Below are 26,656 nucleotides of genomic sequence, written 5' to 3'. Positions count from 1 at the left end.
GTGGTACCTATTTATCTACTTGCACTTTGACGTGCTTTTGAACTGCTAGGTGGGCAGGAGCAGGGATTGAGCAATGGGAGCTCACCCCGCCGCAGGGATTCGAACTGCCGACCTTCTGATCGGCAAGTCCTAGGCTTCTGTGGTTTAGCCCACAGCGCCACCCATTAAAATGGGTTACATCATTTCAAAACAACGTAACCACTCCTTCTCCAAGCATCTTTATACAGACCTCATCCCAAAGTAACGGAAGCATAGTGCCTCCATTAGGGTGTAACAAGATCAGGCTTCCTCAACCACGGCCCTCCAGATGCTTTTGGCCTACAAATCCCATGATCCCTAGCTAGCAGGACCAGTGGTCAGGGATGATGGGAACTGTAGTCTCAAAACATCTTGAGGGCCGAGGTTGAGGAAGCCTGAACAAGATCCTTGCTGGCTTTGACTACAGGGCCTTCTATGTGAACATCTGTTTCCCACAATGGAAATCCAGATGTACTTCAATGTCCTTCTTAAACTGTGTTGCCCAGAACTGGACGTAGTATTCCAAGTGTGGTCTGAACAAGGCAGGATGGAGTGGTACTATTTCTTCCCTTGATCTGGACGCTCAGCTTCTGATGCTACTGCCATGCGCTCTATGTGGGGCTACCTTTGAAGGTGACCCGGAAACTGCAGCTAATCCAGAATGTGGCAGCTAGACTGGTGACTGGGAGTGGCTGCCGAGACCACATAACACCGATCTTGAAAGACCTACATTGGCTCCCATTACGCTTCCGAGCACAATTCAAAGTGTTTAAAACCCTAAAGGGCCTCGGCCCAGTATACCTGAAGGAGCGTCTCCACCCCCATCGTTTTGCCTGGACACTGAGGTCCAGCGCCGAGGGCCTTCTGGTGGTTCCCTCGCTGTGAGAAGCCAAGTTACAGGGAACCAGGCAGAGGGCCTTCTCGGTAGTGGCACCCGCCCTCTGGAAGGCCCTCCCACCAGATGTCAAAGAGAAGAACAACTACCAGACTTTTAGAAGGCATCTGAAGGCAGCCCTGTTTAGGGAAGCTTTTAATGTTTAATAGACTATTTTAATATTTTGTTGGAAGCTGCCCAGAGTGGCTGGGGAAACCCAGCCAGATGGGCCGGGTAATAATAATAATAATAATAATAATAATAATAATGCAGATTGCATTTTACTCAGGTCAATTTTTGTTTCCTTTGTACAGTAATCTGTGTTGTGTGCGCGCCAGCAGTTGACTGGTGGCTTTCCCCCCAATTAACTAGGTCTCGTGAGGGTGCCCTTTTGTGTTTTAACAATGGGGAGGGCAGGAATGGAGGCTAAAAAAAATGTAACCATTGGTAGATCTCGGAAAGCAAAGGCTCCCCAAATACCATCAAGTAAAATGGTTGAACTCCTTCCAAGCCCCATAACCAGGCCTCTATCTGCAGCTGAAGAATCGTCAACCCTTGAACCCTTTTGTCTTTTGCTCTGTTGTCACCCTGCATTACACGGTGTGAAATGGTGCGCTTTTGGCTACGATGACTGTTCAATACAGAAGATGGCTAAAACCGCAGCCTTGTGGTGCCTGTGAACCGTATTGTTCACCCGCCGGCCTGATTCGTCCTTGAGTTTTCAATCGCTCCGAGTTTCAGGAACGGCTCTCGATGGATGCCATAATATGGGTTGGTCCTCAGAGGCCCAGCCTGTTGGGAAGTTATTTTATTTATTATTTATTTAATTTGGCAATTGCTTTATCCTGGGCGACCCAGAGCGACGTACAAGCAATCAAGCAGACAATAAGCACTCTATAGATGCATTAAACCCAGGAGGAAAGAGAACTACATTACAAACATCCCACTGCTTCTAAAAGGCCACAGATAAAAGGTGAAAGGTCTGGTTGTAGAGGAACATTTTTGCCTGACTTTTGACGATTCTTCATAGGAACCTGGTTTTCCGAACCCTTACTAGCCTAAATGCCTTCCTCTGGATAGGCTCCAGTTTGCCCCTGTCCTTCTTAAGATGCCCAGCCCAGAACTGGACCCAAAGACCCTCTTTTTCCATCTGTAAAATGGGTACATGTGTGGAGTAAGGTAAAGGGACCCCTGACCGTTAGGTCCAGTCGCGGACGACTCTGGGGTTGCGGCGCTCATCTTGCTTTATTGGCCGGGGGTGTACAGCCTCTGGGTCATGTGGCCAGCATGGCTAAGCCGCTTCTGGTGAAACCAGAGCGCATGGAAACGCTATTTACCTTCCCGCTGCAGTGGTACTTAGTTATCTACTTGCGCTGGCGTGCTTTCGAACTGCTAGGTGGGCAGGAGCAGGGACCGAACAACGGGAGCCACCCTCATTCCTTTGTCCAGAAAGTACCTCTGCATTAAGAGAACTGGTGCAGAGATGGGTGGCAGACTCTCTCCCCAGAAGCCTGGAGAGCAGCTGCCAGCTCGGGTGGGACAAGCTCTGCTTAAGGCATCCCTATGAAAAATGTAGCAGAAACCATGACTGTGTGGCTCAGACTTGGAAGAGAGATGCCACAGCTAGGACAAATACTGGAGAATTCGCTTTAATCGTACTGCAAAGGGCTTGCTGCAAGTTTGTTCGTTGCAGCGGGGTTCCACCAGAGTGGGTCATCTGTTTGTAATTACATGGCTCGGCCACCCTAATCTGGCTAACTTTTTGAGCTGATCAAGCTTGCCCACGCTTCCTGGGTCTATTACTGCATCGCTGGACAACTGCAGCAGCCCTTTGGGACCTTATTAGAGCTGCAATTGAAGGAAGTGCTTGCATATGCACACACACACACACGGCTTGTGCCAGCGCTCTCTCTCTCTCTCTTTTTATAGCTCTTCTGGGATAAATTCCATTCCTTCCTTAGCTTTAGGCTGTCTTGGCCGGGGAGCAACTTCGGAATCCTTGCAATTCTCAAAGTGCCGAGAGAGGCGTTCCTGAAATTAAATTCTACCCGGGCACCAAACTGGCAAACTGTTGGCAGCCTCGACTCCGATAAATCACACTTCCCTTTGTCAAGACGCTATCGCTGGGATCGGTGATTTTTCGAGATCTGTGATGCCTTGGCAGGGCAGGCAGGGAATTGGACTTTCAACTCGCAATCTCGAGCTGCTCGGACTGGCCCAAATAATAAGAATAAAAAAGAAAATCTGCAAGAAGCTCATGTGTACTGAGAACCCAAATCTTGCAGCAAAGTCCAGTGAAGTGTCTGACATGAGGCCAGCTGAGACTTAGCTGCCAACTCTTACGCATGCAAAGGTCTCCTGCTGCACCAGGGAGCTTGTTAACATCTTTTTTTCTAACTGGCATTTTAAATGTCGCATCCACAGCATGCATTAGGGCTGCCATAGGTCCGGAATTTCCCAGACTTAGCTGGGATTCGCCTGTCCAAAATTGAGTCCGGGGAGAATTTTGTAAAATTGGTTTTAAATGTCTGGGAAAACCCGGACGCATGGCAACCCACGTCGGAAGTGTTCATTTATTGTCGAATTGTCTAGAGATATTGAGATCATCTTCCAAGGCCCTTCTTCCTGTGCCTCCTCGAGAGGTCTGGAGGCTGGCAACACAAGAGCAGGGCCTTCTTTGCAGTGGCTCCCTGTCTGTGGAATGCTCTCCCCAGGAAAGTTCGCCTGGCGCCATCATTATACACCTTTAGGCGCCAGGCAAAAATGTTCCTTTTTAACCAGGCCTTAGGTTGATTTGAATTGATGCTTTTGAATTCTGGTGCTGGAGGAGACTCTTGAGAGTCCCATGGACCTCAAGAAGATCAAACCTCTCCATTCTGAAGGAAATCAGCCCTGAGTGCTCACTGGAAGGACAGATCGTGAAGCTGAGGCTCCAATACTTTGGCCACCTCATGAGAAGACTCCCTGGAAAAGACCTGGATGTTGGGAAAGATGGAGGGCACAAGGAGAAGGGGACGACAGAGGACGAGATGGTTGGACAGTGTTCTCGAAGCTACCAGCATGAGTTTGACCAAACTGCGGGAGGCAGTGGAAGACAGGAGTGCCTGGCGTGCTCTGTCCAGGGGGTCATGAAGAGTCGGACATGACTAAACGACTAAACAACAACAACATGCCCTTTTAAAATGCGGAGTTTTTTTGGGGGGGTGTTATTGGGTTGTTGTTTTTATTTTGGTTATATATTTTGTGGTTATATATTTTGATTTTGTTCTGTGAACCGCCCTCAGACCTCCAGGTTTAGGGCAGTATATAAATTCAATAAATAACAACAACAACAATTGTAATAATAATAATGATAACAACAACAACAATCCCTAGCTAGCAGTAACAGTAGTCAGGGATGATGGGAGTTGTAGTCCAGAAACAGCTGGAGACCCAAGTTTGCAAAACCCTGCTGTAAACCTTAAAGCTCTTTTGTTACACAAACACACCACCATTTGATATTCCACGCCTCCTGCCCATGCACTGTATTCCCTGCCTAAGACCAATTGAGGAATGAGCTCAAGTAACACAATTGGCTTGCAACTCACAAAATGTGTGTTCTTTCCATGGTTTGGATTTGCCACGATGGGGGGGAACGGGAACAAAAGGGCTCTTTTAACAGTGGTGTGGCAGGCAGAAATTCAAAGGGCCAAGCCTTTCCTAGGACAGAAAACGCAACCATGGCCCAAACTTCCCCAAGTGGTTTACAACGATCAATCCCTCTTCCCGAGCTCTTTGAAAATGGTTCCCCTAACGACTCTCAGCAACTGTAATGAATTACAGTTCCTAGGATGCTTTGGGGGCAGCCATGGCTGTTTAAAGTAGCACAGCAGTCCTTTTACATGTATCGCGCAGCCAGAGCCGGATTCTCGCATTTATACACAGCAAAGAGCAGGCATAGGCAAACTCGGCCCTCCAGATGTTTTGGAACTACAAATCCCATCATCCCCGACCACTACTGGTCCTGTTAGCTAGGGATGATGGGAGTTGTAGTCCTAAAACATCTGGAGGGCCGAGTTTGCCACACTTGGCACAGAGTACTGAAAGGTAAAAAACTTCTGGGAAATGATATATAATGAGATGAAAAAAATGTTGAAATATACGTTTATTAAAAAATCAGAAGCATTCTTACTAGGCATTGTTGGAGATGATATAATTAGAAGTGACTTTAAGTTGTTTCTATATGCAATGATGGCAGCAAGAATATTATTGGCACAATATTGGAAGCAAGAAGAATTACCGATGAAAGAAGACTGGAGGATGAAACTGATGGACTATGCAGAACAAGATAAACTAACGGGAAGAATTTGAAACCGGCGGGACCAGAGATTCACAGAAGATTGGCGTAAATTTACAGACTATTTGAAAAGTAGTTGTGATGACCAGATTACATTTGTAGGTTTACAAGAAGTTTTGTAAGGTAAATAATGGGAATTATTGCTTTATTGAATGAAAAGGATAACATTAGTTAGGATAATTAAGGCAATATGAATTTAAGAAATGCAGAATAAATTATAAAAATGGAAGATCATCAGAGGTGCTGATGGAAGTCCAAAAAGATTGTATAAGAGAAGAAATTTTGTGGAATGTATGACAATTATTATGTTTGAAAATTAATAAAAAAAAATTAAAAAAAAATAATTTTCATTCAGCAATCCCTGGGAATGTGGGCAAATGTCTTGGATCAATCCCTATCTATTATTTCCCTGCCTTTTGTGCTCTCAGGATGTCTCCAGATATGGGGAATATTGCAATCATTTTCTTTATTATAATGTTACTGCTTCTGTCTCGTTTCCTAACATTCCTTTCACACTGCAGAGCCTGTTGCATTATGGAGCTGTGGCTTTTTGACTGATATACCAGCATGATGCGCTAAATTTCATTCACATCAGTGGCCGTGTTGTGACACAACAACAGAAATCATTGGACAATGTTGCTACTTCCTTTCGACCCCCGCTGCCTTTCCACACATGCAGGTTCCTATTCCTCCAAGATAACAGCAGGAAAGAACTGTATGCCCAAATTTTGTCACTTTACTTCCACATTTTTTTGGCTTGCGGGGGGCTGCAAATTGCTCCCTGCCCCCTGGAATCAAATACAGTGGTACCTCGGGTTAAGTACTCACTGTATTTTTCGCTCTATAAGACACACTAGACGACAAGACACACCTAGTTTTTGAAGGAGGAAAACAAGAAAAAAAAATTCTGAATCTCAGAAGCCAGAACAGCAAGAGAGATCGCTGCGCAGTGAAAGCAGCAATCCCTTTTGCTGTTCTGGCTTCTGTGAAAGCTGTGCAACCCGCATTCGCTCCATAAGACACACACACATTTCCCCTTACTTTTTAGGAGGGAAAAAGTGAGTCTTACAGAGCAAAAAATACGGTAATTTGTTCCAGAGGTCCGTTCTTAACCTGAAACTGTTCTTAACCTGAAGCACCACTTTAGCTAATGGGGCCTCCTGCTGCTGCCGCCGCTCCGCCGGAGCACGATTTCTGTTCTCATCCTGAAGCAAAGTTCTTAACCTGAAGCACTATTTCTGGCTTAGCGAAGTCTGTAACCTGAAGTGTATGTAACCTGAAGCGTATGTAACCTGAGGTACCACTGTAACTCAGAAGCAAGCACAAAACATGCACTATATTCCCTTGGTTTTCGGGACGTGGCTTTTGTCCCAAGTGTGAATGCTCAAATATAACATGGAGATGGACAGTTAGAGAAACGTAGAGGAAATGGAATAAACGTTTGTGTGAATACAGGCTCTGCTGACCATTGCTGCCACATCTGGAGCCTCCTTCTCTTTTTGTGAGCAGGGAGAAGACGAAAGGTCGGGTCTCTTCTGACACTTTGCTGGGTCTCTCTTATCTTTATTTGTCTGGCCAAGCCCTTTGGGTTGGAATGAGAGACCTCTGAGTCTAAAACTTTGAACTCTTAACTCTTAAGTTAACAATCAAAGCAAAGTTACTGGCAGACAAGGTTAACTGAGCTGGCCAGACATTACTATTTTCTAAAAATTTATAACCCTTCTAAGAGGCCATAGTAAGGAGGAGGAGGCAGGCTGCAAATTATAAATACTTTAAAAAAGAAAGCACCAGCGAAATAGAACAATTAAAACTACAGCTGAGATAAAGTGGGGTGAGGTGTTGAAAAAATACCACCCTGTAGAGGGCCTTCTGCAATTGCTTCTGAATGCTTTCACCTGTCTGGGAGAAACGGGCTTCATCCTGAATAACTTAACCATTGCTACCTGGGATGTTGGCCCATTGCCAAATCTGATTGGCTGCATCGCGTCATGATGTCATCCCAGCTGCTATGTGTTTCCAAGGTATTTGGGACAGTCCACCTTGGGATAGCCACTGCCCTTGCTTGTTTGCCCTCAGTGATGTCACCACGTAGACAAACGTGATTGGCTACAAAACAGTGAGATGTCGTCCTTGCAAACCAGCGATGAACAAACCGGTCCATCTAGCTCAGTTGTCTACGCTGAGCAGCATCTCTCCAGGGTTTCAGGCAAGCAAGTGGGAGATGCCACTGAGTGAACCTGGGAACTTTGGCATTCAAAGCAGACACCCTACCTGCTAGGCTATGTTGCTTCCTCTAAGTGCACTTGCAGGAAGGGGAGAGAAGTCCCACTAAACTCAACACCTACCGTACTTTTTGCTCTATAGGATGCACTTTTCCCCCTCCAAAAATTAAGGGGAAATGTGTGTGCGTCCTATGGAGCGAATGCAAGCTCCTTGGCTTCAGCGATAGCAACACGAAGTCTCCGAAGCGCAGATGGAGCGCTCCCTCCGCGCTCCGGAGGCTTCGCGTTGCTTTCACTGAAGCCTGGAGCCTCTGGAGCGCAGCGGGAGGTCCCGCTGCACTCCAGAGACTTCGGGTTCCTTTTCCTGAAGCTAGGAGAGCAAGACTCTCCTGGCTTCAGCAGTAGACGGAGAGCTGTGCAGCGCCCCTTCAGCGAAGCAGGAGGAGAAATGGAAGGGGCTCCGTTTCTCCTGTCGCTTCGCTGAAGGGGCGCTGAGCTGAGAGGGGGAGATTTTTTTTCCCTGGTTCTCCCCCTCTAAAACAAGGTGCGTCCTATGGTCAGGTGCGTCCTATAGAGCGAAAAATACGGTATTTCTGAGCAAATTCAGCTAGTAAAGCATCTGTCAGGTTGGGAGTCAGGTGTAGGTCAGCAGCGTGACAGTAGCATATTGGTCTATGTTTTGGCTTCGTACCACCAGGCAGTGACTGATGCTTCTACCTGAAGGACCATCTTGCCCCGAGGGGAGGGGAGAAGGAAGAAGTTTGAGGAACAGAGAACAACAAATAGCCAGATCCTTCCACCCCCATATGAAAGAAGGCATGCCCTTTTCAGGAACACTCCATTCCATCCCTTCCCCTGCTTTTCTGCCACTCCCTCCCCGTATTCAGTGGCCATGCAACTCCTCATTCAGCTGTGCTTTGTTGCCCCTCCCTTACGATTAAGGTGTGTCTGTTTGCTGTAAGTCTGCAAATCTTGGGGTTCCCCCAGATCTGCTAATAACATCCCTCTCGTGCACAGACGAGGTTTTGGTTACATACCCACTCGGGATGAGTTAGCTCCCTATTAGTAAATTTGATAAAGCCCCTGTGCAGGTTTCTGTCCACCGAGGGCAGTACTTCATGTATCTGGTGAAGGGATCCCCCCGAAAGGTTCTGCCACAACTGCGGCACAAATCCTATGCATGGTTGACTCAAAACATGGCACGTTCTATGGCAGCAACCTAGTTTTTTCTCTCCAGAAGCTGGAAACTCCACCAGACCCAGCCAGCACAGCCATTCCACAAAAGAGGTTACTTCTCTGCACTCCCCTATCCTACCAAACAGTAGATGAAATTTAGTAAAATGTGAATTTTATTGAACTGCAGGGCTTTGGAGCTGTATTTCTTCCCGATTCAGCACAAAAGAGTTCTGGAGAACTTGCCAGCTTGACATTTTGGATGATCAAGGTTTGTCTGCAAAGCCCTCACCAGGTCTACTCTGAGCCATGCCCCACTGAATTCAACGGGGCTCACTCCCAAGTAAGTGGAATTAGGCTGGTAGCTTTAGAAGTTTCCAGTTTCCTTATGGACCAACACATCTTCGCTTTTCATAGGCGATTGAACGTGCTTAGGCGGCCAGCCCCTCCACTGAAAGCAACCGCCACTGGATTTACTTTCCAGTAGACAGGCACAGAATTCCCCTGCGCTGGTTCACTCTCAGGAAACGGGGAGAAAAGAGCTCCTTATCTCGGAAAAACTTTAAACGAAGCTCATCCCTCCCTCGCCGCCCCCATAATCCACAGGAGCGTCGCTGCCCTTTAGTGCTTTCAGGACCGTGCCCTCCTTGTCCTCCAGAACTTGCGCGCTTCAAAAACCAATCGTTGCGCGTGCATTTACACGGGTGTGCAAATATATCCCAGACCCGCAACATCTGCCAAGATGCATAAACACAATCGGGCTTCCCCACCCCTTATACACGGGTGTGCGTGCTTCCAAGACGCCCACCCTCCCCAAAAGAAAACTTGCATCCAAAAAACCGCACGATCCAAAAGGTTCGCTCGCGCAACGACGGCGCGCCTTCCTTTTGCATTCCATCTACCACAGGCAGAATATATGGGAAGTTGGGGGCGAGGGGAGAGTTCGAATTAAAAAGGAACGAATGAATGAATGACTGACCGAGGAGCCCCACTTTCCCTCCGCGCGCGGGGAGGACACGCGCGCCCGCTTGGCCAGCCGCGCACTCCGCTCCGCTCTCCAGATGCCGGCGCGCAATTGGCAAGGGGGTGTGGTGGGAAGCGGGCGGCGAGGGTGTGCGTGCGTGTTTCTGGGCGCGTTCAAAAGGTGAGAGGGGTCCTCCCCCTGCCCGCGCAGCCCCTTCCAGCTTTTGCAAGACGCATCGCCCCCCAATAGCAAAAATGATAGCAATAAACAAATGCAAACGCTGACCCCCCGAAGTTGCAGAAGGGGAAGAGCCGTGGAAAGGCTCGTTCCTTTCTCCTCCTTCAGCGGCTCTTGCGCCTTCCTTCCCCCCATTCCACGTTTCCCCTCCGCGCACACCCCTTCCCCTTCTCTCTCTCTCCCTTTCCCCCCCCTCCTCCCTTGCCCATTTTGGCTTATATTCAAATGTGGGTCAGGGGTGAGCGGCTCCCAACGTCACCAGCTTACAAGATGGCGCTGAGAGGAAGGCTGTGAGATAAGGAACGGGCTGCTATAAGCCGGGAGGACAGGCGAGGAGCGAGGAGGCGGCGGCGGCGGCGGAGAAGGCGGTGGAAGAGGTGGCTGCGACGGGGGACCCTCCCGGGAAAACCCCCCGGCCCCAAGCATGCCGGCGAAAAGGTAAGCGGCCGCCCGAGCGGGGGACTCCTCCGGGGCTCCGCCGCGCTCCCGGCAGGGGGTGTGTATGCATGCCCGTGCGGATGCGCGCACACGTGTGCGGCGCTGGCCGGACCGCCGCCGCCGTTGCCCGGGTTTGCCTGGCGCTGCATGCAAAGCCCGCCCCCCAAGTCCGCGCGGGGAGCCCACACAAAGGAAGGGCGCGCGGACTCCGCGCAGCGCGCGTCGGAGAAGAGCCGCGATGGCATTTTGCAGCGGCTCCTCAATTGCACCGCCGGCGTGCAAGCCCAAGAACAGAACCCCCGGCGTGTGCAATACATACACACACATATATATATAGAATATTAACGTGCCTCTTTTTTATGCATTATTCCCCCCCCCTCCGTTTTAATTTTTGCAAAGTGCGCTATTGGAAACGAGAGCCCTCGCAACTCGCCGTGGCCGCTCGCTTTGCAAACTTTGCCTGGCTCCCTCTCTCTCCTCTTCCTCCCCTCTTTGTGTGTGTGTGTGGGGTGTTTTGCATTGCTCTGCCCTATGGCTGAGCCCATGCCTCCCGGGGGGAGGGGGAGGAGGAGGAGGAGGGGGCGGGGTAGAAGAGAGAGGGAGGGAGGGAGGGAGGGAGGGAAGGGGGCATTAGCCAAGCTGCTGCAGCTGCCGCCGCTGCCTCCGCGTTGGACAAGCCCTGGGCGAAGGGGTGGGGGCCCCTGATGGACGGCTCTCCCCTCCCCCCTCATTGATTCCCACTCTTGGAGGTGGGTGCAGCTAAGCAATTATTTTGAGAGAGGGGGGTGTGTGTGCGCGCGAGGGTTGGGGGGGGGCGCACATGGAAAAAGCGAGCGCCAGGGGGGCGTTGCATTTTGCATAGGCTTGCGTTTGTGGCAGGAGCGAGCCTTTCCTCCTGCAACCGGGGTGGGGGGAGGTTGGTTGGTTGGTTGGTTGGTTTGGAGGGGGGGACCCGGCAGGCTCGGGGAAAGGCTTGCGGAGGGGGGCGCTGGAGAGACCCGGAGTGGCATGGCCGTGGCTCAGGCTGGACCCTTCCTCCACCCCTCCGGTCTCCTCGCCGAAGCGATCCGCGGAGCCCCCCTCGATGGCGACGGAAAGGTGACCCCATCCCCACGACCTCCCTTTCTTCCCCCTCGGGCCGAGCCCCTCTTTCAAGCTGCGTTTGAACTTTTGCCACATCGCTTGCGCCTCTCCCCCCCCTCCTTCCTTTCCCCTCCATCTCCATTGAGAGCGAAAGAGACACAGGCGCTGTGGGGCGTTGTTAAGATCTGGGGGCTTTTGTTGCTGCTGCTGCGAAATTCAAAGGGACTAGAAACCGGAGGCTTGCCTTCCCCGGGCGGACTCTTGGGGTTCCCGCAGCAGCGCCGCCGCCGCTGCCAGCCTTGCAGTCTCGAATCCCTTTCTGGAATCTATAGATTTTCCTTCTTCCTTTTTCTGAAATGTGCTGCTTTAAGAAGACTCTCTCTGAAAGGCGCACACGTTTCAGCAATGCGTTACTTTCATGCTGCCCGGGAGTCAAGCTTGCCCATTTCCCTCCCCGAACTGAATAGCCTCTCTTCTTCCCCCCAACCCACCCCGGGAAAAAGAAACAATTAAGGAATAGTCTTAAGTAAGGACTTCAGTATATATGTATGATGTGTATTTCAAACGGCAAAAGGGAAACCCGAAGTTTGTGAATTTTCAACCAGAAAGCTTTCCCTGAGTTTGCTGTTGGTGGAGAAATGGCATTTCTCTGTGTGTGTGTGCAGAGTTTTAGTCACTTTTGATGCTATTGATGAATGAAATGTGTGTTTCTCTCTGCATGGAAAAAAGGCTCTCTCCCTCTCTAACTGGATGGCTGATATTTGCAAATGAAAGTCGCCCATTTGGATCTTGCTGAGAATCTTGGTTTAGGGACCCTTTAAATGTGAACCTACGGAAGGGAAGAAGCTCAAAGACCTCCTGTTTTTAATTTCTCCCAGGTTGACATGGGTGCATCAGGGAGGGCAGAAGAGGGTGCCTGCGCCTTAGTTCCCACCCCCTCCAACACACTACAGTTTTTTTCCTTTATCAGAGATGCCAGCTGGGTCCTTCTCTTTTAGCCATTTTACTCACGATGACTGTTGTGCCATTGGTTGGGGAGGTGTTTTGAACTTTGCCCTTAAGATTTTTGGAAAAGAAAACCCCAACTATTAAACAAATCTTATAATACCCCCCTCCCCGCTTGAAAGGAAATAAAATATGTTTGTTTCCTGGGACGGTCGTGTCACTTAGGCCACTCTGTGAATAGTGTTTGGACATTGGAAGGAAGGGTGCATTTTTTGTATAGCGAATTCAGCCTTAAAAATTTGTACACTGAGAGATGCGTGGCAAAAGGTGATGTTGGTTTGAAAGCAGGTGGGTGGGTTGGGGAGTGGGGGGGAAAGTTAAGGTGGTGGGGGAAGCCCTTTGGAAAAACAGAACTCTTGTTTTGACTGCAAAGCATTTCTTGTTTTTTGTTGTTTTTTTACGGCAGATAAAACACAATTTCATTAAGAGTGGGGAGATAGTTGCTTGAATAATGAGTGGTGGAAAGGAAAAGAAACTGCTTATTTCGAACAAAAGATTTGGGTTGTTTTTCCCCCCAGAGCCAAACTTCATCTTTTCATCAGGCGTCATAATTGGCTCTTTAGGATTGTGCTGTTGCAATTCCACATGCGGTCAGTGACATGAGGGGAAATTGACTTATTCCCATAACTGTTGGTGGCTACTTTGATGCTTTCTAACCAGTCTTGAATTGCAACAGTGCTTAGGTTGAATTCCTTTTTTTTTTTTTTTTAAAGAAACTTCAGAGTTTGGAAACAGAATACATAGTGGTTATCCATTTAAAAAAAAATAAATTATTTATTTTTAAGATACCTGAACCTAAATCAAGTTGATTTCACTGGGATCTACAGATGGTATTAAGTGGGTGCAGAAGTTAGTGTTTCTTTTAAAAAAATCCCAGCAGTGCCACCACCTGCTTCCGTCATGTCATCCCACCAACTGGGGATCCAAAATAAATTTGAGAATAAACCCCTTTACATTTGTTCATATGTTCTCTCCAGGGCATAAATCTCTCGTTCCATTGGGATCCAAATTCATTCCGCACACATGCACCAGAAATGCATTCTCTTAAGTGGACTGGTGCAATGAAATACATGTCATGCTGTTTTGGAAAAGTGACGTGCGTCAAAAAAGAGGGCGAGTTTTTAATCTTGACAGTCCTTACGGGGGGTGCAAGCCATGCTTCCTATGCGATAGCGCACCTTTTCAGATGTTCATGCACCTACTTCTTAAAAAAGAAACAAAAACCCAGAAGCAGCAACTTCTCTGTGTTAAAAAAGATCTGGATCTTGCATGCCTTTTTCAAACTTCCCAAGACGTAAACATCCAAATAAATTTTTAGTTCTCTCTTTTTTAAAAGGAACTCCACGTAGAGAATAGCACCTAGGTAAAAGTAACAGCATCAAGTTCTTAATTTGTGTAGGCTGCTGCTGCTTTGCTGAATGACTCGGGCTGGGAAACTTGTTATCGATACCTGAAAAGTGTGTTATATAGATGCCTGAAGCTTTAAGCTATCACGTGATAAAGCTCCTGTCCTGTCTGTCAGCCCTGGATAGTTTAGCAGAAGCAACTGTGTGATAAGGGAAGCCTCAGACCTGGGAGGTGGATGGGTGCTCTGTAATTGTTTGGCCAGGGTTTTAGATGGGTGGGGGCGGAAAGCTGAAATGGATTTACGGCTAACCCTGGGTGCTGCAGTTCCAAAAATTTTCCTACAATGCTGCTGAAGTTTTTTTTTTTTGCTTTTTTTTTGGAAAACAAACAAAAAGGCCAGCAAGGTGAGGCAATTTGAGGAAGCTGGTGGTAAACTCTCTAAAAAAACAGAAATGGTCTATTACCGGTTTTCTTAAGGGGGGGGCAGCGCACAAACAGCATTGTTCTGATCACTGGCATGGGAAAAAATAAGACATTTGATCCTATGGATGGTCTTTACGTATTTTCCTTTTCGCTGTTGCAAAATGAAATCCCAATTTTGCCCCGGCAGATGGTTCCTTTGAAAGCCCTGGCATGTTAATGGGAGATCTCTTTAGTAGGGGTTTGCCATTTCAGAAGAGAGTTTTATTTTTTAATTTTTTATTGTAAGGCAAACCCACGTGCATTTCTTTTTCTACAGTCGGGTCTGACTTCGCCTCTTTAATTTGCAAGTTGTGTTAATCAGGAATCTCCTGCTTTCTTAAGGCTAGTGCTTCTGGTTTCCTCGCAGCTTAAGACCCCTTAGGGCGAGTTGGTTTCAACAACTCTGCAGCAGATGTCTTGGAAAGTTTTTTTTTTTTTAAAAGGGGGGGGGAGAGGCGGAAACGCATTGCATTTGTGATTCAGCCATTATGCAGGCTGTGACAGTCTAAGCTCAATGGGGTCTGAAGAAGTGGGGGGAGGGGGGGTCTTGCATTTCAGCATCGCTGGACATGCCGCCTCCGTTGGGCTCTGCGGCGAAAAAATTAACAGGGCTCAGCTGTTGAATTGCTTACGGAGAAATCCAAGTCTGGCTATAAAAGCGGGGAATTTTTAAATCGTATGGAAAACCCTTTCCAGGGCTTGACTCGGCTAAAGGAGAAAAGTGGCAGTCGGTACCACTCAGGTTGTTCAAAGAGGTTTAAGGATTGCCTTTTGGTGCTTTGATAAAGCCCAGTGTGTTGTAATAGGAAAGCATGGATTGAGTCAACCCAGGCAGATTTTTTGCAGATAGTGGCATTTGGCCCAGTGCCCGCCTTCTTGGGGGCAGCGTAGCATGTGAGCGCTTCTAACGCACAGCACATGCGGTTTTGCAATCTGGTGGAGCTTTCTGCACAACATCCCCCCTGTTTTGCAAACGTGCCCACAGGCCCCAAAAGCTTCGGAAGAATACTGGATACTGTGTCTTCACAACTTGGATGTAGGAGACTCTGCAGACTGATCGGAAGCGGCTGCTGTTTATACCTGTGTGGCAGTTTCTGCGGCCAAATCCTGCCCTAACTGGACCTAGACCCCCCTGCACGGGCTTCTTCCGATACCGGCATTCTAAAATGGTAGCAAATTGCCTGCACGGTTTATTAGTTAGCTTTCCTGAGCGTCATGAGCAGGGACACCTATGTCTCTCCAGATGTTGCCAGACTACAACTCCCATCATGCCCTACCATTGGGCCTTGCATGCTGCGGCTGATGGGAGCTTTCTGGGCAAACAAAAGAGACCCAGTCTTTCACTCAGGCCGTAGTTTAAACCGGTGGAATTCGCTGTGGCGTGAGGCAGTGATGGCCACCAATTGAGACGGCTTTAAAAGGGGATTAGACAGGACCAAGGTTCTGTTCTGCTTTGTGCATCCGAATACTGTTGGCTGGGAATCTCAGGTGAGTGAGAGGGATGCTGCTGCAGCCGGGTCCTGATTGCTGGCTTCCCATTGGTCACTTTGAGAAGAGGATGGTGTGCTAGGTGGGCTTCAGGCCTGGTCCAATTTTGTCCCTGTGGGTTTGAAGGCCCACTTTCGTTCTGTGAGCTGATACGTCTGCTATTCCACAATTTGTCCTATAACGCAGATATTTCATGTCATTGTACTCCAGTTACTGTGGTAAAGAAAGTCTTGAAATGGGCACCATTATTATATGGTGGTACCTCTGGTTACAGATGCTTCAGGTTACAGACGCTTCACGTTACCAACTCGGCTAAACTGGAAGTATTACCTTGGCTTAAGAACTTTGCTTCAGGATGAGAACAGAAATTGCGCGGCAGCAGCGGGAGGCCCAGTTAGCTAAAGCGGGACCTCAGGTTAAGAACAGTTTCAGGTTAAGAACGGACCTCTGGAACGAATTAAGTTCTTAATCCGAGGTACCACTGTACCTCCATGCTCCCCTCCCCCCCCCCTTTTCTTCTCTCTTCTCTGTGCTTGCAAACTTTCAAGCAGTTTCCAGAACCTATTCGGTCTTCTCTGCGAAAGCCGCCCTTCATCGAACCTTATAACCGATGTGGCATCTCTGGGATGCTTTTTGATGTGGCTTACAATGGGCATCTTGGCACATTAAACTTGTGAGAATTAACCACGTATTAGATCACCCCCCTGGAAGGAGACACGGCGGCCTCTTTCCTCGCTGCTGGGCTCTGTTAGAAAGAGGAAGGAAAAGGAACATGAGCAGAGGCCAGCAAGACTCGGCTCTTTAAAAGTCCTGTCAATTTATTATTACTTTAAAAAGCGAGGGAGAAATCCGCCCCCCCCTCCACCACACGCCTTGGTAGCTGTACCTGCGGTGACAGGTGGAATAAGCACCCGTGCTTCTTCGCCTGCATTTGGACAGAGGCCCATAGTTGGCTACAAACTGCAATCCAGGATTAATCCTCACCCAGTGTTTTCTTTCCATATATCAGATTTCTCATTTTGTTAATAAACAGCGCCCAGCCGTGCACTTGCAGTCAGCTGTTTGGAGAAGCAGAAGTCGCCCTGGGTGGAGGGGGGTCCCCTCCCCCCCGCTTTGCATTATTGAGATGACTGCTCTCAGGCCTGTCCTAGGCCTCATATTTTCTTGACCTGAGGAGGACTTGGATGATATTTGCATCGGGGAGGTCTTGAACTAGGAACTCAACTTGTTGGGAGGGTTTGATTCAGGTGTTCTGGTTTGGTTTATTTTATTTTTCCCTGTTTGGGGGGGGTGGAAGAAGGAAGAGGTTCTCACTTGCTGCACGAAGGGGAGACATTTAAAATGATGCACCTCAAAGGTGGTCCTGGGAAGAATTATTGATGTCGTATCATTTGAGTTTTTAAAAAACGTTTGATTCTGATGACCATGATTTTTTTTCTTGGGGTGGTGGAAATGTTCAGCTTTTCCTCCCTTGTCCTGCTGATGCTGTACAGTGGTACCTTGGGTTACATACGCTTCAGGTTACATACACTTCAGGTTACAGACTCTACTAACCCAGAAAAAGTGCTTCAGGTTAAGAACTTTGCTTCAGGATAAGAACAGAAATCGTGCTCCAGTAGTGCGGCGGAAGCAGGAGGCCCCATTAGCTAAAGTGGTGCTTCAGGTTAAGAACAGTTTCAGGTTAAGAACGGACCTCCGGAACGAATTAAGTACTTAACCTGATAAGTACTTAACCTGAGGTACCACTGTACTTGAGAACAGCCTCACCCTCTTGGTCTTGGGAAGAAGAATGGGAAATTGAGAGAAAAGACCAGAGAGGAAGTACCGAATGTTATGAATTTGCACCCCATCTCCCTTCTTAACTGAATAGATCTCTGCTTCCCCAAAACATGCATTCAGAAAAAGCATAGCATTTTATTTTATTTTAAGCACTTGTGAAGTATTCGGAGCACATTTTGTCCATGGTAATCTTTGTGAAGCGAGGCCAGTGTAACTGCTGTCCCTGTTTTTAGGCGGAGTGAAGTAGACCACAAACTTAACACACCTGGAGTTACTGTTGTGGCCATTTCCGGACACCACAGTTTCAGATGGGTATTGACATGCTGGAACGTGTGCAGAGGAGGGCAACCAAGATGACCGATGGTCTGGAAATCAAGCCTTATGAGGAACGGTGGAGGGAATTGGGTGTGTTCAGCCTGGGGGGAGGGAAGAGGGAGACCGGGCAAGGGATACGATAGCCATCTTCAAATACCTGAAGGACTGTCACATGGAAGACAAGAGCAAGCTTGTTTTCTCCTGCTCTGGATGGTAGGACCCGAACCAATGGATTCAAATTGGAAGAGAGGGAATTCTGACTAAACGTTAGGAAGAACTTTCTGGCGGTAGGAGTTGTTCGGCAGTGGAGCGGACTCCCATGGAAGGTGGCAAAGGCTCCTTCATTGGAGTTTGTGAAACAGAGGTTGGGTCCAGGGCCGTCCTACACATAGGCGCTAGGGGTGTGGGGCACCCGGGCGCCGGGCTCTCCGGGGCACCAAGCCGAGAGTCCGGGGCCCGAGAGTTGAGTCCGGGGAAGAGCCTGCCCATCGGTCGGAGCTCTTCTGCGGGCAGCTCTGCGCCGCGAGTTTGGGGGCGATGGAGCCAGCGAGACGCTGAGGCAGCTGGCTGCCTCCGCCCTGCTGTGTGCCTGGGACGGGCCCCAGGCGATCTTTGCACCCCCGGCACCTCATATGCTTAAGAGATCCCTGTAGCCATCGGTCAGGGATTCTTTATCTCTCATTCCTAGGGGATAAAGAGTCCTCCCGATGTGTTTGGAACAATTCCCAAACTGTTGGCCATTCCGGGTGAATTTGATGGAAGCACTGACATTGGATAGTGGCCAGGGTGTCACAGGGTGTCCCCTCACTCGTTGCAGGTAGAGATGCTGGGGGGGGATGAAGCTTTGACCTTCCAAGCAGCCTGTGGGTCCCCTCTCGCCTCCCCTGGCCTTAGCAACTCCCCACACAAAACTTCTTTTCGGCAAGGGCTGCCTGAGACTTCCATTCCTCCTCCTTGCCCATCTGCCTCCCTCAGCCCGGCTCTCCTACATAAAGACAGAGTTCTGCGTCTCCTACATTCCTCTCTCTGTTTCACCTTGTGGCGGACGGGCGCTCTTCGCACTCCTCCGTTCTGTATTTCTGTTGGTGTTGCAATTCTCCCTTGGGGGAAAAAAACTCCCGGGCCTTGACCATCTGCCTGCATGCGTGTTTTCCTGCAAGAGCCCTACCCCAGCTGCTTGAGCCCTGCGCCCCCTTTTTGAGACCATTGTGGGAAGGGGGTAGGGAGAGAAAGAGAGAGAGCCTGTTATAGGATTAACTTTTATTAGCAAAAGAATGTCTCTCTCTGTGTTTGTGCTCCTGAGTTGCGCCAGATAAGGCCGTAATTACTGCTTGCCCGTGGGGGGGGGGGCAAGGGCCAGCGGTGGGTGTGGCCATAGTCAAAAGTGGGTGGAGCAAACAGGTCTGCCCTACCTTGGTGCAGTATACATCTAGCCCAGCAAGATATATTGGGAATCCTGCAAGCAGGCCCTGGGTACAACAGCGTTCTCATCCCTTACGGTTCGCAGCCGCTGGGATTCAGCCATGGCTTTAGGGCAGGCATCCCCAAACGCGGCCCTCCAGCTGTTTTGGGACTACGATTCCCATCATCCCTGATCACTGGACCTGTTAGCTAGGGATGATGGGAGTTGTAGTCCCAAAACAGCTGGAGGGCCGAATTTGGGGGTGCCTGCTTTAGGTCATAGCTGTTGCGGCTAGCAATATTCCATGAATTCGGCTAATCCTCTTTTGCAGTATTAGAAACTCCCAGATCATAGAATTGTAGAGTTAGAAGGGACCCTAAGGATCATCCAGTCTAACCCCTCAACAGAACGTCTAGGTGCCATTTTTTAACAAGGAAATTTATTTTTGTTGTTGTTCAGTTCATTTCTTTACCACTTTACATTTTAAAAAAGAAATCTCAGAGCAGTCTACAACACATGAAATGATCCAGAATAAAACCCAAGCTTCAAGGAGAATATTTCAGATCCTTCTCTCAGTGACAGTTTGCTTTCCTCATTTACCTACTAAATTAATATAGCTGCCCCATAGCAGAAGAACTCTATCAAGGCAGTTTGGTGTAGTGGTTAGTGTTGGACTCGGACCTGGGATCAGGGTTCAAATCCCCACTCGGTCATGAAGCTCTCGCTGTGTGATTCTGGAGTCAGTCACAGCCTCTTAGCCCACCTCACAGGGTCGCTGTAGGGGTTAACTGAGGGAGGGCTGTGTGAACCATGTACTTCTTGGAGAAAAAGGTGGGATTTAAATGCAGTAAATAAGCTCTTCTTCTTACCTGCTTAAGAAACCTGGAGGGGCCAGTCAGATGGAGACGTCAGTTGCCAACCTGGCTTCCAGAGATCTCCACATGGTCATAATTGGACACACACCAGTTGCAAAACACACCTGGGCTATTTCTAACACTGCTTTGAAGCTGTCCAAGTTGGCAGCCGTCGTCACTTCTCATCGAAGTGGCCCATTGATCTCTGCACCGGTGCTACTGTTGGGCAGAATGAGACCCATGCCTCAGGTGGCAGGCTCTGCGGGTGTCGTGCCGTCCTTCCTGCATTCCCCAAGCTTCCCTTTGGTGCAGAGGACGACGTTAATGCCTCCCTTTATTTATTTTAAATCGCTTGTGTATGCTGCTTTTTCACCACCGTAATTAACCAGGCTAGTTACAAAAAATAATAATTTATTATTTATACTCTGCCTATTTGGCTGGGCTTCCCCAGCCACTCTGGGCGGCTTTCAACAGAATATTAAAATACAACAATCTATTAATCACTAAAAGCTTCCCTAAACAGGGCTTCAGATGTCTTCTAGGAGTCTGGTAGTTGTTCTTCTCTTTGACATCTGGTGGGAGGGCGTTCCACAGGGCGGGTGCCACTACCGAGAAGACCCTCTGCCTGGTTCCCTGTAACTTGGCTTCTTGCAGCGAGGGACCCGCCAGAAGGCCCTTGGCGCTGGACCTCAGTGTCCGGGCAGAACGATGGGGGTGGAGGCGCTCCTTCAGGTATACTGGGCCGAGGCCGTTTAGGGCTTTAAAGGTCAGCACCAACACTTTGAATTGTGCTCAGAAAAAGGAAAAGAAAAGAGCAAGCCAATACAGCCATGTACCTATAGCTAAGTAAAACATGCAAAAAGATGCCCGGAGGTCCATTTAAAAGCTGGTAGTTAGAAACCACAACCTGAGAATGCCTGAATAAAGCTATAATAACAATAACATTACAATTAATTAACTGCCCTTCGCTTCAAAGTCCCAGGGTGGGTTACAACAATTAAAGCACGATATTAAAATCAGTTTAAGAGTAACTTAGTTACAGAAGTAAGGGAGGGTCCTTAAAAAATGCACAACTCAAGTGTAATGAGGTGTGTCTTCAGCATTCAATGATAGCTGTATGGTGAAGGTTTCAGGTGCACCTCTGATGGGGGCGGTTCCATAATTTAGGGGCCACCACAGAGGAGGCCCTCTCCCAAGCCACTCCCCCCCTGCTTCTGAGGGTGATTGAACAACCAAGATGGTACCCTCCACTGATGTCGGTCCCCAACAGGGTCTGTAAGGAAAGAGGCAGTCTTACAGGTCTTTGGCACCTGAGTCATTTGGGGGGGGGTGTTAAATGTGAGCACCGTGTATTGGGCCTGGGAATGAACAATAGCAACCAGTGCATCTGCTTCCAAACAAGGGAATATGACACCTGAAGGGAACCCAAGTCAGTAATCTGCATGTTTGGACCAGCTGAATTGCCTTCAAGGGCAGCCCCACATAGAGGGCATTGCAGTAATCCAGCCTGGAGCAGTGGAGTGTGGTGCTATTTAAAAGAGCAGAAAAACAGTGGTACTGAAGGTGCAGCTCTAAAAGGGAGAAATCATTCTGCATTTTTTTTTAAAAAAGGTTGCTGTTGCTGAAAATAAGATTCAATTGCTAGGTTTCAGTGGGGTGGGGTTACAATCTTGCCGCCAGCTTCAGGCAGCAAAAAACCTGGGGCTGGTTCTTGTAGATCTGGATCTGCTGGTTGATCCCTGGCTGGTTTGCAGGAGATCCCGCAAGCATTTCTGACTCCCTTTTGTTTAACAACAGCAGCAAGCAAACGACCCTTCTGAAATCGAAGCCCCCGCCTGCACGGTGTTTAAATTGGAATCCTGTCGCTTTGTACAGCCGTGGCTTTCTCCCAACAAATCCTGGGAATTGTAGTTTGTTAAGGGGGCTGAGAGTTGTTAGGAAGCCTGTATTCCCTGCACAGAACTACAATTTCCAGAGTTGGCTCGGTTCCAGCTCCTGCCAACCTAGCAGTTCGAACGCACATCAAAGTGCAAGTAGATAAATAGGTACCACTCTGGCGGGAAGGTAAACGGCATTTCTGTTTGCTGCTCTGGTTCGCCAGAAGCAGCTTAGTCATGCTGGCCACATGACCCGGAAGCTGTACGCCGGCTCCCTCGGCCAGTAAAGCGGGATGATTGCCGCAACCCCAGAGTCGTCCATGACTGGACCTAATGGTCAGGGGTCCCTTTACCTTTATTAACCACTTGTGACCAAGTGAAGATTCCCGGGTGCCAGGATGGCACCTGACATCTCCACCATTTGGAGGTGCATGCCTGGGGATCATTGGATCTGGGCTGTTTTCACACACTAATACCACATCCTGTAGAGTTCTATCTGATATATTTTATCTGCACAATCGGAATCACCGTATTTTTTCGGGTGTAAGATGCCCCCTATTTTCGGGGACTCCAAATTAAGAAAACACCCCTCAGCGCTACCCGTGTATAAGACGAGCCCCAATTTTAAACCATTTTTTGGGGGTAAAAAAACCTAATCTCCCAGAACTGCAATGGCCAACAGCTCCCAGAATTCTTTGGGAGAAGTCACATGCTTTACATGTATGGTGTGTACAAGACAAATGTGTCAATGCATTTTTTAAAAACAGCCTCTTCCATTTGTAAAGGTCTACAGCAAAATTGGGATGCGGGTGGCACTGTGGGTTAAACCACAGAGCCTAGTACTTGCCGATCAGAAGGTTGGCGGTTCGAATCCCCGCGACGGGGTGAGCTCCCTTTGCTCGGTCCCTGCTCCTGCCAACCTAGCAGTTCGAAAGCACACCAGTGCAAGTAGATAAATAGGTACCACTCTGGCGGGAAGGTAAACGGCATTTCCGTGCGCTGCTCTGGTTTGCCAGAAGCGGCTCAGTCATGCTGGCCACATGACCCGGAAACTGTACGACGACTCCCTCGGCCAATAAAGCGAGATGAGCGCCGCAACCCCAGAGTCGTCCGCGACTGGACCTAATGGTCAGGGGTCCCTTTACCTTAATGCCTGAGCAGGTTGCATGTATAAAGGATGGGGCAGAGGGTTTTTTGTTTTGTTGTCTTTAATTTTGCCCTCTCCATGTCTCCGTCACCAGAGATTTGGGGCAAAGCCGATGGCTATGCAAAACTTGTGGCTGTGTCGTTTATTGCTTCCATTTCCTCTGGTTCTAGCCTTGGGTTTCTTGTGATATGACGGACTGAAAGACATGTTGGACGTGCACCATACTTATAAGCGCTTCAGAGCATCTCTCTCTATCCGTCCCCCTGCCCCCCGGTCAGTGAACATGCATTAAAGATGGGAATAGAGTTTGCAGATGTGTTTCTGTGTTAGGCTTCTGATTTGATTGAAGGTACGTCCCACGATTCCTGTGGGTTTTGTGCTCTTAGCGTTCTTGTCTGAAGCTAGTCTTTTTTTTTTTTAATTTTGCGGTAAGGGTAAAGGGACCCCTGACCATTAGGTCCAGTCGTGGCCGACTCTGGGGTTGCAGCGCTCATCTCGCTTTATTGGCCGAGGGAGCCGGCGTACAGCTTCCGGGTCATGTGGCCAGCAGGACTAAGCCGCTTCTGGCGAACCAGAGCAGCGCACGGAAACGCTGTTTACCTTCCCGTTGGAGCTGTACCTATTTATCTACTTGCACTTTGACGTGCTTTCGAACTGCTAGGTTGACAGGAGCAGGGACCGAGCAACAGGAGCTCACCCCGCTGTGGGGATTCGAACCGCCAACCTTCTGATCGGCAAGCCCTAGGCTCTGTGGTTTAACCCACAGTGCCACCCGCATCCCAATTTTGCTGTAGACCTTTACAAATGGAAGAGGCTGTTTTTAAAAAATGCATTGACACATTTGTCTTGTACACACCATACATGTAAAGCATGTGACTTCTCCCAAAGAATTCTGGGAGCTGTTGGCCGTTGCAGTTCTGGGAGGTGTAAACTTAACTTCCCAGAGGCCTTTGAAGGAAGCCATTTTTAAGTGCATGGCACGTACTCAACCTTGCTGATCACTGTTAATAGGCATGGCTCAGTCTTGCCCAGTTCTTCCTCCACTTCCCTGACTTTAGGGTAACCGCCGCTTCCTTCACTGGCTCTTATCACTGAGCCATCACCTTCCACCACGTCCCATGAAAACAGAATGGAAATAATAATAATAGTTTTTTGGGCGGCTCCCAACAGAATATTAAAAACACGATAAAACATCACACATTAAAAACTTCCCTAAACAGGGCTGCCTTCAGATGTCTTCTAAAAGTCAGATAGTTCTTTATTTCCTTGACGTTTGTTGGGAGGGCGTTCCACAGGGTGGGTGCCACTACCGAGAAGGCCCTCTGCTTGGTTCCCTATAATCTCACTTCTTGCAGTGAGGGACAGGGCCGTCTTACCCATGGGTGGCAGGGGTGCAGGGCACCCAGGCTGTCAGGGGCGCCAGGCTGAGAGTCTGGTCCCTGAAAGTTGAGTCCAGGGAAGAGCCCATCTGTCGGTCAGAGTGCCTTGATAGGCTCTTCTGCTGCGGGCGGCTCTGCGCCATGAGTTCAGGGGCGACTGAGCCAGTGAGACGCTGAGGCGGTCTGCCATTTCCACCCTGCTGTGCGCCTGGGACTGGGCAACCTGGGATGGGACACCGGGTGGATCTTTGCACCCCAGGGTCTCATATGCTTAAGACAGCCCTGGTGAGGGAACTGCCAGAAGGCCCTCAGAGCTGGACCTGGGCTGAACGATGGGGGTGGAGACACTCCTCAATTTCGAGGGACGGTCTTTGTCCTTTTCAGCGAAAGTCACCTCAAATTTCATCTAGTATATTTCTTTCCCCCGTCTCTTTCATAGTGCATGCATGTGCACCAACAAGGGTGCACAAGGTTGTATCGCAATTTAAAATAAAACAAAGCTGGCTACCCATTGATGGACTTTCCAGTTTCGCTGAGGACCAAAGGGGGGGTAGTGATTATGAAAGGAATATGCCAGGCGGGGCTGGTGGGAAGCAAGAATTACAAGATTTGTCTTTGAATCTGCCGGAATAGAATTTTCTGTACGGGAAACTGGCAGGAGTCTCTCGTAGCATCTGCCTTCCACACAGAAGGCTCCTGGGTTTAGTCTCCAGGAAATGTTCCCTCTCTGAAAATCTCAGAGAACCAGCTGCCAGTCAGAGCAGACAGTACTAAGCTGGTTGGACCCGTGGCCTGAATGTATGAGGCAGATGGGGGAGAAAGGGCGAGTTGTTTGATGGGAGCAGGACCTGTGCGATCTCAGCCTAGGCTTGTGCCCCTTGTTTTATGCAATTGTAAGATCAGTGTAGGGGACGCGGGTGGCGCTGTGGGTTAAACCACAGGGCCTAGGACTTGCCAATCAGAAGGTCGGCGGTTTGAATCCCCGCAAAGGGGTGAGCTCCCGTTGCTCGGTCCCTGCTCCTGCCAACCTAGCAGTTCGAAAGCACATCAAAGTGCAAGTAGATAAATAGGTACCGCTCCAGCAGGAAGGTAAACGGCGTTTCCGTGCGCTGCTCTGGTTCGCCAGAAGCGGCTCAGTCATGCTGGCCACATGACCCGGAAGCTGTATGCAGGCTCCCTCGGCCAATAAAGCGAGATGAGCGGCGCAACCCCAGAGTCGTCCGCGACTGGACCTAATGGTCAGGGGTCCCTTTACCTTTAAGATTAGTGTCTGTCTGTCTGTCTGTCTGTCTGTCTGTCCCTGTATAAAATTGGGACACCAGCACAGAATGGCCTTTGCTGAGAGGTGAGGATCACTCCGTAGAATCGTGCTTATCATGTCAGTTGTGTGCAAGTCGGAAAGAGTGGCATCGATATTTTGGAGCCTTGAAGTGCACTGGCATCAAATCTTCGTGTTCCTGGGAGTCCCCCGGCGTGTAAATGCAAACAGCCACCACTTAGTTCTAGCAAAAAAGCAGACACAAATGCGCATCTGGGCTGCTCCACTTCGATGCCGAGGTGGCTGAAAGCTCTATTTAAAATACAAAATGAAACACGCCCCCCTCTGTGTATATAGGAAACTAGTATGTTAAATGACTGACCTTGTGGCCCAGTGCATCTCTCTGAAAATATTTGACATTTATTTTTGTATGGAGCACATTTTGTCAGGCGGCACCCCCCCCCAAAAAAAACCCCTCCCTGGAGCTGGAAGTGGTGCAGTCCAGAAACAGGCTTGTCCCCTCATATGTTGTTTTGTGAATGAATTTTACGTGGGGAGCGTGGGAAGGGCCATGACTTGATTGTAGAGCATCCACTTTGCATATAGAAATATTTATTGTTATTATTTTATTGAATCTATACCTCTCCCTTCCTTCCCAAAGAGTCCAGAGTAGCAGAAGGTCTCAGTTTTAATCCCTGGCTTTTCTAGGTGGAGCCAGGAGATGACCCTGTCTGAAATTTTGGCGGAATGCTGCCAGTCAGTGTGGGCAGTCCTGAGTCAAATGGGCCAACTCTGAATGAGGCAGTTTCCTATGTTCCTATGAGTGCAATGAGACGGTGTTGACTGGACTGTTCTTCAGGGTATCCGTTGCTGGGTTTATGGAACTGGAAAACAGCAACAAGGAGGTTGGCTGCCATTTTGATAGACTGAGCAGTGCATTCTGGGATACCACCTGGGCAGGGCAGGGGGGGAGCATCTCCAGAATGGTTCTGGGGAGA

The 26,656-nt window shown here is 49.0% G+C and overlaps 1 protein-coding gene and 1 long non-coding RNA gene across 13 annotated transcripts in view; one reads left to right on the top strand and one right to left on the bottom strand.

The window, feature by feature from the left end:
- Positions 1–26,656, bottom strand: part of LOC309521226 — a 274,985-nt gene that overhangs the window by 186,186 nt on the left and 62,143 nt on the right. The gene's annotated exons all lie outside the window — the stretch shown is intronic.
- The window catches only part of HIC2 (HIC ZBTB transcriptional repressor 2), a 154,723-nt gene continuing 138,111 nt past the window's right edge, over positions 10,045–26,656 (top strand). For 4 of the 12 annotated variants that reach the window (XR_014214495.1, XM_082203260.1, XM_082203259.1 and 1 more), the window contains exon 1: positions 10,046–10,262. The gene's annotated coding sequence lies outside the window, so the exon portion shown is untranslated. Of the gene's footprint in view, positions 10,263–10,923; positions 11,012–11,230; positions 11,361–12,593; positions 12,639–26,656 lie in introns of those variants that run through there. The other 8 variants (XM_082203253.1, XM_082203261.1, XM_082203256.1 and 5 more) reach the window with 4 other exon arrangements.

Source organism: Podarcis vaucheri (genome assembly GCF_965113315.1).
Source record: "Podarcis vaucheri genome assembly, chromosome: 16".
Classification (NCBI taxonomy): domain Eukaryota; kingdom Metazoa; phylum Chordata; class Lepidosauria; order Squamata; family Lacertidae; genus Podarcis; species Podarcis vaucheri.
This window is presented reverse-complemented; position numbering and strand designations above follow the sequence as displayed.